The sequence below is a fragment of the Aphelocoma coerulescens genome, chromosome 14 (assembly GCF_041296385.1).
Source record: "Aphelocoma coerulescens isolate FSJ_1873_10779 chromosome 14, UR_Acoe_1.0, whole genome shotgun sequence".
Lineage (NCBI taxonomy): Eukaryota > Metazoa > Chordata > Aves > Passeriformes > Corvidae > Aphelocoma > Aphelocoma coerulescens.
This window is the reverse complement of record NC_091028.1, coordinates 4,413,005-4,425,854: the sequence shown is the minus strand read 5'-3', so window position 1 is coordinate 4,425,854 and position 12,850 is coordinate 4,413,005. Positions and strand designations below refer to the sequence as shown.

General features: G+C 42.0%; 1 protein-coding gene across 32 annotated transcripts in view; it reads right to left on the bottom strand.

The window, feature by feature from the left end:
* The window catches only part of RBFOX1 (RNA binding fox-1 homolog 1), a 1,132,467-nt gene that overhangs the window by 543,897 nt on the left and 575,720 nt on the right, over positions 1–12,850 (bottom strand). Inside the window, exon 2 of one of the 32 annotated variants that reach the window (XM_069030297.1) lies at positions 11,160–11,197. The exons of the other annotated variants lie outside the window; for them this stretch is intronic. The gene's annotated coding sequence lies outside the window, so the exon portion shown is untranslated. The remainder of the gene's footprint in view (positions 1–11,159; positions 11,198–12,850) is intronic. 32 annotated transcript variants of the gene reach the window in all.

Below are 12,850 nucleotides of genomic sequence, written 5' to 3'. Positions count from 1 at the left end.
TAAAATTTGGAAACTTGTATGAGAAATAGAATTCTAATGCAGAGCACTGAAATGAACCACTAAACACAGAACAGTTTTACATTCAGCAAGTCAGTTGCCTGAACAGAGCTTTGTGCTTTGAAGGGTTGGCTCAGACCAGCGTCCCACCCAGCTCAGCCTCTCATCTCTCCCTGTGCTCATTCCAGGTGCTTCAAAGACAGACAGAAACAAACGGCCTCTGTTCCCCACACCTATTTCGTATCTAAAAACCAGTTATGACTAACCTACTGCTGAGATAAAACGCTTATTTACAGGTACTTAAATATCTATACAAGTGTTTACAGGAAAAATCAATCATAACATATTTCTGAGCAGAAGCAAAGTGTCTTTTTTTTAAAAATCACAACTCTCTAAGTACATCCAAACCCAGTGATCCCACAGCCTCTCTAGACCCTTGCTCTGGGCTTTGTGTAACCTGTTTGTCAGCAATGTTTTCCTAATGTCTGGAAAGAGTTTCCTGTGTTGCAGCCTGTGCCCATTATCCCTTCACTGCACTTCCACGGAGTCTGGCTCCATCTTTTGTGTGCATTTCGCTGGTTAAGTCCTCCAAACAGACTCAGTTCTTCCTGCACCTCTTCATGCTTCATGTACCCCAGGCAGGAGCAAGTGCACCGAGAGACACAGACCAAGCCCCCAACCACCTCCCTGCCGAGCTCCAGCACTGTGCAAGGGGAATATAAAACCAGCTCGTGCTCCTCTTCCACTCCGGGACAGCCACTGGAATTTCAGTTTTTCCTTTTGCAGGCAAGGTGATCAGTTAGGGATAGGAAGCCCTGATAAAGATGACAGATGCATTTCACGAGCAGGAGCAGTGGCAAAGGAAGCAGGGGTAGAAGGTGACAAATTGCATTATGGCAACAGCGGCTCTCACAGGCCTTGATTAGCCTGCACTGGCTTCCCTGCCAGATACATCGAGGCCAGAACTGGTCAGAGGATAAATTTGTACAAGAACAGGAAATAATTGCCTAACAATAACAACATAATGGTCACCTCAGTTTTTAAAGATGATGAAACATCCCTATCCAGCTGGAGAGAAGATAATTTTTTGGCTAACGTTCAGGAAGCAAATGTTGGTTATGCTGGACCAGCAGAGAGGGATGAACAGCCAATCTAATCACTGGCAGCTCTTTTCCTCACACATCTAATAAGGGGACGTTTTGCACATGGCATATTTTTGATAAACTGGAGGTGAAAATGCAAGACAGGAATTTGCTAAAGGAGCAGGAAAAAGGGTGTTTTGCATAATCACTTTTAATAGGTGTAGGAAAATAAATGGAGGAAAGGTGAGGAGGATTTTAAGCACGTTCAAGTGACTTGCAGCTGGGGTGTAGAAGAACACATATATCATACTAATTGTTGCTTAGTCTTGAGTACTTGACAAGTAGAACATCTGTGTTTAGATAACACAGGCCTAGATAGACCATTCCAACACGCTTGGGATTCCTGCCCTGCTGTGGGAAAGATCAGGGTAAATGACACCTTTGTGTGTCCCTGGGACACAGGTGACAACAGCAGGTTCAGTGATCCTCCAGCAAGGACCTGCTGTGTGGGACCTGCCTTCCCACTTGGGTGTGTCGGGCCTGGTGCTGCCTTGGGAATCCCCCAGGCTGCAAGGGAACGAAAACAAATTTAGTTTTTGCAATTCACCCGTGGGTTTGTGGCTGTTCCTGAGTCCTGCCTGTGTCAGCTCACACACTAAGTGATAAAATACCTCCTCCTGCCAAAGCTCTTGTTTCTCTGCAGGAGCACAGGAGGATCCACCTCCTGCATGGACAGGTCCATAGCTGGACAAGCAAAGGAGGTAAAGAGGCGTTTAAATGACCAATACAATAATGCAACCAAGATTCCACACTCACTCAAGTCAATGGGAAGAAATTTTTTTGGGAACTGAAAGGATAGACTCAAAAAGCCCTTCTGAGGAAACTAAAACCCCAGAGGACCCTCATGTGAGGTGATGTCCATCCCACTCCTGGTTCTGTTCTGATGGAGGAATACACTCAGCACTGCCCACGGAACAGACCAGAGCAGCACTGCTGGAATCTGCTGTGGGATCTCTGCTCTCTAACAAGTCAGAGAATCATTTCACTTTCAAGTCAGGGAGTCTAATGCATAGTTCAGTGGATAAGCAGAAAGACAAGGACAGCCGGAAAGGTCACTGCAATAATTAAAACTTACACCTCATGAATTACGAAGTGACTTTCCTTCTCTACTTCTTGAAATGATATGCACTTGTTGGTGTGACTGGTGGTGAAACTATGGAAAAGAACCCCAGCTCACCACCCCAGGCAGATTCAGGGGTCAGTGTAGATCCACACTAACACTGGAGTTGCACTAGGTGAACCTGAGCCCTTCCCAGGGGTGTCAGTGCTCCAGGAGCAGCTCCAGCAGAGCTCTGCACAAGCCACAGGTCCTGGAGAGCACAGCTCCAGCTGGAGTCCAGCAGGGGCCATTCAGAGCCCCCAGGGAGCTGCAGGGACTCTGCCCCAGTAGTGCAGCCCCTCCTGCTCTCCTAGGGCTGGGGCTCACCCTGTTTCCTCACAGCTGTGCAGCTTTTCATCCTCTCTGGAACAGAGGTGTCCCCACGGCGTCCCCAGCCTGACTGAGGCTCAGCAGTGTCCAGGGTCCCCCCAGTGCCAGACCCTGGCAGGGACACCCAGAGCAGCTGACAAAACCTCCAGCTGCACCCATGAAATGTGATGGAAATAACAGCAGCCCACGCTGCCTTTAATATGCAGCCAACACGTGCCCAAAAAACAAACATGAACCCAACAAAGACCCACCAAAGCATCATAAAAGGTTGTTTTCTTGCCTGACGTACCCAGTACAGGTCCCTACCACGTGCCAGGCCTCCAAGATGCAGCCCCTTCTCAGCTTTCACAAAAAACACCACCTCAATACACGCTTTTTTTCCTTGGTACTACAATTCTTTTTACAAACCTGACAGCCAAGCACATGATACCCAGAAAAAAGCCACCTCAGGAGAGGTGTGGGAAAGCTGGTGTGGAAACCTTGTGAATACAGCCTAAAATAAATCTAATGCTTACATACCACAAGCCATGCACAATTAGGAGGGGTACTAAGGAATTGCAGCTGCAGGATTATTTGTGCTCAGTATTTATCACAGGATGATATCAAGCTCATAAAAGACTGGGCTTATGAGAGCAACACTGTAAATAATTTTTTCCATCATTTCTTCAACACCCAACAACAAAAAATCAGCTTATGTAAATATCAACATGCATCCTAAATTAAAGAGCAGTTGGAAAATCTCAGTTTTTAGAGAATTGTTTTAAAAACGTCTTTTCCCCCTGCGATCTGTCAGGTTACCATGGGATTTACCAGAACTCTTAATTTATGGAGATGTTTTCATTCTGTGTGTGAAAGCATGCATGCAAATACATTCTTGTCACATTAAATTCTAATTGCTAAGTTCAGAAGTGGACTGAGGAGAATACTTAAATACAATCAGTGTATTTCTCAACTGATTTTCCAAATCACATTATGCTTTTTGCAAAGGATAGAGAACACTCCTTTAAGCCACTGTGGGCCACAAATTCCACTGGTGCTCCAAAACTCCAGTTTTGAAACTGAAAACCTACAGTTACGAAGCAGTTTTGGTTAGTTTTATTCAACCACCAAAGGAGGAAACAGTTTGTCCCTTTGTACTGAAAACACATGTGGGCCGTTAATCTCAAACCCATCAGTTCCAAGTAGTGAGGGAAAGTTCAGGGAACAGGTTCTTTATCCCAGCTGCAGTTAAACTGGCTCAGCAATTTAATAACATTCCAGCCTCTGAATGAGCAAATTAGGAAGGCTTCTCTTTTTATTTCCCTTTTTTACCCTTTTTCTGCTCTGCCCACTATAAATACTTCCAACTATGGTGAAGGCTTAAGTTTATTTGCACTGATGCACCTTGGGTTAATAATGAGAACACAGGACCCTGATTTCAGCAAAGCATCTTCCCAGAAGGAGCTTTTCATCAAGCAGCACTGCTGTATCATAGGAATCATTCTAGAAACCCATGAACCTTTTTTTAAAAAATGCTTTGGAGATGTAACAGCATGTTCCCCTATAGAAAATGCAGCTGGAAAACTGGCATCACAAGTACCAAAGAGAAAGAAAAACCTTTCTGTCAGCAGTGGAAAGCGACGTAGCTCTCTGCCATGAAATACCCAAGGATCCTTTAGGAATTACTCAACAAATCTGAATGGTTAAGAAACTATTAGAGTATAGATTAGAGACTATATAGAGTATTAAATACTCAGCATGGCCCCTGCTGACCAAGGGAATATTGTTTATTCTCTTCTAGGCATGTTATCAGCTAATCTCAAAACATGAGCAACACCCTCCACCTCCTCTTGTCTTGAAAGAAAGGCAAAGCCCACCTGAATGCATCTCTTTCACTCTGTATAGTATTCCTGTGGATTGTGTTGGAAAAGATATAAGTGCTGAAAGACAGATGAACAAATGCACTGTAATCACACCTGGACAATGAGCATCCTGAGCTCAAATGTCCACGTAGCTCATCCCATATGTTTAGAGCACAGTGCAACTGCAAGCCTACGTCACACTCACAATTATAAAGTTAAATTCTCTTCTTGATTAACTTAAAGAGGGCCCCTAACCTGTATGTGCAACTTCAATTTAAGTCAAATCTGCTAGTTTACTACTTTCTCTGTACTCTTTCATCATATAAATGATATCTTAGCAAACAAAAACAAACAAAAAAAAAACCAAAGCAACACCCTAAGACACAACTCATTTAGGATTTCAAACTCCCATGTTTTAAAAGAAAAATATTTACATTTTGACAAGCAATAAAAGCACCAGCAATCAGAAGCTTACTAGACACATGAAGCATGTAAATGCCTAGTCAATCATGGCCCAGAAGTTTTCAAGTATTTATTCAGTATTCGTAAGCAGGCAATTATTATCACCTCCATGTCTCCAAAACAGCTCTTTTCTAAAATGCCTTTTTCTTACTTCTTCAGTGTGAGGTCTTCTCTGTATGCAGCACCTCAGTTGTGTCCCCGAGTTATTATTAATCAAATGAATCATCTCTCTCCGTGAACAAACAGTAAATTTGCTCTGATGGAGATGGCTGTCTCATTACTGTGGCTTTCCTGTGTGCAATGTGTCATCACCCACGTCCTTCCACTGAGTGACCCATTGCCACAATGGTGAATTTAAGCCTTGTAATTGCACTGGACTGTAGAAGAAGCTCAGGTTCAGATATTCTGACTTGTCCTATTAGTCCCACTGGTACTGATTTTCCAAGAATTGATGACATATTGGTAAGGAATATTAAATGTCCTTCACATCAAATTACACTGTGTAGCCATTACTGATCTCTTGCCACCTGCCATAGCTATCAGCTATCAAATGACACAAGTTCCCTGGTCTGTCAAATGCACCATCTCTCAAATTAAGACAATGAAGGGCTTTGAGAGAATTCTGTCTACATCTTTCAGAAAATATTAATGTGTTGCACCAAGCAAAATAAGTCTTTGAGAGGCAAAGGAGAAATTCTAAATGCCTCACACAGCACTATAGAAAAAAGGAATCATTGAAAATAACAGCTCCATTTCCAGGCAAAAGAAACTCCCTATGAAGATGGGGTTGCTGTTAGAACTTGTAAGACGGATGCCTTCCACACACTTGCTGGTACAGCCTTAAAAGCCATGTGATACATCACAACAAGCAGCCTAGAGCTGGAGTTAAATTGGGTTTTGTCTTATACATGTTGGGTTTGATTTTCTAGTGCCAGAATGTGCATAGAAAGGCCACATGTGTGAAGGCGTTAAAGTGAAACCATTGCATGGTTTTAAACCTGATACTCACAACCTGAACTTCTCTAATGCTACCATTTTGATTTTAAAACTGAAATAAATGCAAACATGCATCTTTAAAAGCTTTGAGGATCAATAAAATATCCAAAAAAAAAAAAAAAAAAGATGAAAACAAGGAATGAGAGGGTTTACCTTATGTTCATCAAATTATCCTAAAACAAGCACAGATGAATTGAAGACATCTTGTAAATATCTCACATATTTAGGTTACACTTTTGCTATGATAATATTCTCTATAGAAATATAATTCTACTGTATTTCACATTCACTGGAAACAGGCCAAGCTCACGTCACCACATGCAGCAGACTCTTCTCTATAGAGAGTGATGGCAGATTTACATTCAAAATATATTGCAAAACATACTTGAGATATGGGAATCTTCTGAAGCACCTGTTAAGGCCAGGAATTCAAATCTGTTCTCTCTGGCTGAAAAAACAATTTAGTCTTTCTGCACTTCTGGAATAACATTTGCTAAGAAATTAATATTTTCTCTGAAATGATTCAGAAAGAAAATAATACACACTAACAAAACAGATATAGATTTTTTTACTTCTAATCTCCACAGGACCATCTTCAAACCCTCATTTAACCACAGCTAGATCAGTCTGCATAGCAGACACTCCTGGAGTCACTAGCAAAAAACATGTTTTTGCAAAACTCAGCCTGTTTTCTGCATTAACTCCCTCCTTCCCCCATTTATGAATATACTGGTTTTCTGCAACTTATTGCCTTAATATTCACCACATTACTTCAAGTCCTGAGAAACATAATTTAAACCTTATAACCTGGTACAGCACATACAATTCCCCTGGGATTAAAGAAAAGTGTAGGTAGTGCTTTTATTGCTGTTACAATCAAAGTCTGTATAAAATGGAATAAGCCAACCCAAGAGAGAGAATCAGCAAACCACCACATACCTTCTAGCCATTCTTTAAATGAGTAAAAGAATAGCTCTAACTCTGGTTTACAACTACTTCAGCCTCAGAGATTCTTTAAAAAACAAAACAAAAGAATCTTGTACATGAATAGGAGAAAGCCAAGACACTGCAAAATAACATGATGTCCGTGAAACAAAGGTGAGGCTTGGGCACAGCTTGGACTCTGTGATCCTGGAGGTATTTTCCATCCCTAGTGATTCTACGAATATAAAAAGTGTGTAAAAAAGACTGGGTTATTGATTAGCTCATCCAAATCTTGTAATTCATGTGTATTGAGAGTTAAACCTGTGCCATCTTCTAAGAGAAAAGAATGGAGGGAGAAAAAATGTGTCAAAAATCATTATGTATTTTTTAAAATTCCTAATTGTACTCCAGTCTGATGTTGTGAAAGCTGGCATGAAAAGTGAAATGCAAAGTATTGATAACAAAGCTGTGAGATGAGGCTATTTTGGTAACATTTGGGGGGGTCTTTTTTGCTAATATTTTTTGTTGAAACCCTTAAATAATTGAAGAACAGCTATTTAATACAAATGACAGAAAAACCTTTAGCAATTAGTGTGTTTACATTGTGCTTGCAAGGAACAGCATTTTACAGTAATTGCCTTGTAAGAAGGTTATTTTCCATGCTGCAACTGCAGCTGCATCATAGATTTAATAGATATGCCTGTAATTGTTAAAAACATAACTTTTCCCAATGCTGAATGCACCAGTCAAACACAGCCAGCTGCAAGAGCAGGCAGTGACACAGATGAAATGTGTGAGTTAGAATGTGAAATCTGCTGTACGTCCTACTCCCTCCTCTGAGCTGCTGCTGGGGGCTAGAACAGCCGGCCTTGCACCCACGGGGGTTTTTACCTTGTTTGTGGCTCGCAAAGGTTTTATGGTTTTGTAAAAGATTTCGTGTCCTAATTTAATTGTCACAGTTCCAGGACTTCTCTGACTCCTTGGAAGCCCCGAGAGGCAGCCCACTTGAATTTCAAGCCTCCAACCATAACCACTGTTGAGCTCCGTCCCACCAGAGACAGGATTTGATTAGAATTCACTTTTGCTGCCACAGCAAACCTGACACTCCTTCAGCATCTGAGATGCTCGACTGTGTAAGGGACAATGCTGTTGACTGGCAATAACAACTCCATCAACTTCCCCAGAACAGGGCACCAGCTATTTAGGACAAGCCCAGGCCTGAGAAAACATTTAACTCACACTGTTCTTCAGTGTTTATCTAGTACTACCCACTGGCTGCTTATAATGCTGTCAGACCCAGAAAAAATAGCAATTAACACAGTATTTGTTGCCATCAGTGCACTTTTTGTTTCATGTGATTTCTTGGTTTAATATCCTTACTTTACCCAGAATAATTTATGTGGTGCTTCACTCAGTTTCAAGGCTTTCCTCGTCTGGTTCACACCAGGCAGCACCAGGGGAAGAATCCCTCTAGAGTTTACAGTTTGGGAATTTCAATTAGTTCTGTCCATCTGCTTCTCCACAATGATTTTAATGGTTTAGCAGGAGCTCACCCTGAGGAATCACACAGAATCTCTGGTCCCACACAGAATCTCTGGTCCCTCCAAATCTTTACAAACCTGAAACAGTGGACTCAAAGATGTAACTGTCCATATTACATGGATACAAACGTTGCTGAGGAATCTGCACATACACTTTACCTGTTTCTAGAATGTCACTCCAACTATGCTCTGCTTGGAATGCTAAGCCACCTCTGAAATGGGTGGGATTCGATCTTCTTTCCTAAAAAATGTCACATGCACGAGTCCCAGTGGAGAGAAGGAGAGCAGGGAGAGGGAGGAGAAAAAAGAGAAAGCACAATACCCATAAAATAAATACAGACAGCTGATAGTTTGCAGTAAACGCACAGCAGACAAACTGCCCACAATAGTGGAACAAAGAAGCAGGCTCTGGAGTTTATAGTAATTGGCACAGCAATTAATAAGACATATAGCACATGGTAAAATCAGTTCTGCCATCTGTGTCAACTGTCCCCAAGTGGACTCTGTGCGTGTTTGCCACGTTCATCAGCATTAAGATTGCTACTCCAAGCCAAGTCTGATTTTATTGGCTCCTATTTGTACCAATGCTAAAAATCTATCAGCATTTCTATTTAAAACTTCTCATAAATAATACTAAATACTGCAAACAGAAAACACAAAGCCACACTGGTGGCACTGGAAGTTTTGCCTAACCTTAGTGCTTCAGGGCAACTAACATCCTATGTTGTGCTTATAAATTAATTTTCGTAGTTGTTTACAAATTATTACATTTACCAAAAATGCTGCATATAACAGGTTATACAGTAAGAGTGGCAGAAGTAGAGTTACTTCTCTGAAGCGTATTTAAGATCTGATCCAGAAGAAAAGTATTATACACTTTAATTTAAGGTGAACATCAAGATCATTAGCAAAAGAAAATAATGTTGTTTCTGTTTTAAACTCCTAGATAATTGTAGGGGGCTTTCTGTAGGCTTCTCTTCTCTACATCCTCAAATCCCCTGCACTGACAATGCCTCCAGCAGAAGGGAGGGTTGATATCCAGTGCAATCTGTCACAGAGTTTTATAAACAGTATCTGAATTATTTCCAATCACCAAGATCAGTTTGTTGGGCTTGAAATGGCATCTCGCCTCTCTTTGCTCAATGGTGAGCCATAGAGAAATGGCTGGTGAGCACCTTCAAGCAAGTCAAGAGCTGGCTCGAGGGCTGCAGGTGGAAATGTTGTCCCATAGGCTGGCACAGTGAGGTTTGTACCTGGAGTCCTCCTGTCACCACCAGGAACTGCTCCTCTTCCTCCTCCTCTGCTTACACATCCACATGTGCATGTGTTCTTTTGTAAATCCACACCACCTTTGTTGCCCATGAGAGCTGGGTTATCAGCAATAACAGTTATCTGGAGGCAGATTTCACGGGAGCCTCTACCTCAGGAAACATGAGGCGACTAGTTTTTGGCATCTAATCGTGTGGTAACGAGAGCTTCACACAGAACTCCCTCACACTGGGAGCAAAACAAACCCCAGAGAAAGCATAAGAGAGATGATTTGGTTTCAAGGGAGAAAAGCTACTTTGTGGGAGCTCCTGTAGGACTTCCCACTTCATGAGTCACACAGCAGTCACAGGGACTTGTCACAGAATCTACTTCTGCAAGCACCAAAAGACGACTGTCTTTAAATCAGACATGTTAAATGCACTACATCTTCTCTTCAGAAGCAGCTGTATTCTGTAACACCTACACAGCCAGAATAAATTAGCTTTCTTATTCAGTGGTGTCAACAATGGTAAGCCCCAGAGAATAAGGGAGAAAGAGTAATGCTAGCCTATGCCAAAATACTTATTAATTACACCTTCTTTCAGATGCCTCCCTTGTTAAAACCCGGTTTGGTGCCACATGAAATAAGGAATAACACATAGCCTCTAATTTATGAGCAATGACTTGGAAATTGCCCTCAATTTTTTACTTCCTGTTTGTTGCAGCAGTGTTCAACAATGCTGTATAAAGGAGGAAGATATATTATCTGTTAAACTTTTCTCTGCACATAGCTCCCTGCTGAACACCAGAGAAGAATCTAATCTAAGGTCAAAGAGGTGGCTCTGCTCTGAGGTATTTATCTGCTGCCCACCCCCTTAGGATGTCAGCAGAAGTAGCTGATAGTGTCAGTTGTGACACTTTTTCTGTAGCGGGCATCTGCCCATTACCAGGTGGAAAGAAAAACTCAGCTCATTTCATACATGAAACTGGAGAGCTGTCATCTGGTAACAGATTTTTATTACTACCAGGAGTGTATTTGAATTCAAAGTAATGACCTGGAAGTACAAAATGCCATATTCTGTAATCCCACAAGCCGTGCAATTCTCCCTCTTCAGTTACTGCTGAATATCTCTACAGCTTCCTCTGCTGCGCCTGATTTAATATAATGCTATCAACAAACCTCCTTAGTGAACAGGGTCATGGCAAGATTTACAGTGCTTTTTCCCAGGCCTGCAGGTGAATTTATTTTACCCAATATAACCATTTAGATCCATTTTCCTCAGAACATTATTCTTCAAAGACAACTTAGTGAGTTCTTCAGCATCAGATAAAAGTCAAGCTAAGTGGTGCAAAGATGACAAGGTGTCCTGCATGACCTTAATCAGAAGTTTAAGTGCAGGATAAAAGTGAGAACTGAACCGAGAGCCACTACCCCAACTGTCTTTTTTTAAACGTCAAGGAGACAAATGTTGCTGCTCAGACGTGTTTTTTTTTTCTCCAGACTGACACCCACGGCTTGTGGATTGCATTCAGCAAGCAAGGATTGGAGCAATATTCTGAGAAAAGCAGTGTCACTCACCAAACCTCAACGCACTATGTGAGAAAGCTCAAGGCGTCCTGTAATGACAATGGACAGCAGCATTAATGTGAAAGTATTTGAATTTTTATAGCTAGGTTTAGTACACAGTGTGTTACTGATCCAGCCTAAAGCAAGCCCTCGCTGCCCTTCCCCTTCTGTTCCACACGTTCCAACACCCAAGTGGCTTTTTCTGTCACCTGTGGTGTCACACACACACAGGCACGGCTCTGGCAGCACCAGGACTTCCAAATTATTACAAAGCCATGGGGAGACCTTAAAGCAGCTTTCCAGTGCCTGCAAGAGATCTGGAGAGGGACTTCTGACAAGGGCATGGCGTGACAGGACGAGGGGGAATGGTTTCACGCTGCCACAGGGCAGGGTTAGATGGGATATTGAGAAGAAATTCTTCCTTTTGAGGGTGGGGAGGCCCTGGCACAGGGTGCCCAGAGAAGCTGTGGAAGTGTCCAAGGCCAGGATGGGCAGGGCTTGGAGAAACCTGGGATAGTGGAAGGTGTCCCTGCCCATGGGAGGGGGTGAAATGAAATTATTTAAGGTCCCTTCCAAGCCAGACCATTCTGTGATTCCATGACTCTGTGATTTAGCTCTAATCAAACCCCTGCATAATAGCTGTGAGTTAATGAAGTAACCTGTTTTTAGAAAGCTTTTCTTCTGAATATTTGACCTCTGTGTTTACCGTTGCAGACAAAACATCAAATAATGAAACTCTGCTTTCCATGCACATTCAACACACAACAGAACTGATTAGCTTTCAATATTATGGAATCAAATTGCATGAAGTTCCAACTTCTTATTTTGCAAATAAAAACAAGTTGCTGAAAAATAACATAAATTTTGGCACCGTACTGACCCAATTAAACCTCCATTTCATCAGAATTCAAAAAACAGCCAAAAATAATCTAATTGAGCAATACTAAAACTGAACTCGTTATTCTGTGTGGTGGTGAGAATGACATTGAAGTGGTTTTAAAATACCCAGATAGCTAAACAAGATAAAGAGGAAACACAGAAACACACAACTTGAAGAGTGCCCTGACTCTGGTTCTGTGGAGGCACCAAGGGGAGGAAATCCCTGAATAGCAGTTTCAAGAATGGCAGAAGGTAAAGAAAACTCTTCAGACAGCCACAAACATCCCTGTACTGCAGAGGGATGCAGGACCCTTCAGCCTCTGTGAGGAAAAGCCACTGGAGAGAATAACTTCAAACTTCCCCTGACTTCCAAACTTCTGGAGGGCTTTAAACGTGGATTTCTAGCAGGAGAGTGCTCCTGCTAGAAGGGAACTGCCAAATACAAACCTTATGCATATTCCTAAAGTGAATCTAACTTTTGGAGCTGCTGGTAGTTGAAACAAAGATAAAAGAATTGTGAGAGTAAGGAAGAAATTTCACATGGATGAAATAAAACTGACTGATCTGACAGCTTTGATCATTGTTCAGAAGGTGGAAAACAAAACTACCCGTGAAGCTCCGCAGAGACACGGGTGTGCCAAGAGCGGGCACAGAAGAGTTTTCTTGGGGAACACAAGCAGACAGGAAAGAAGTAAAAGAGGACATGGAGGTGGCTGAAACTCTGGGGGCCATAAAAAAGAAAAAAACAAACAAAACTGTACCAAAGTAAAGCACTAGTTGGGAGGAAACCAGAGGGTTTTATCCATAAAAACTTATCTGAGTGT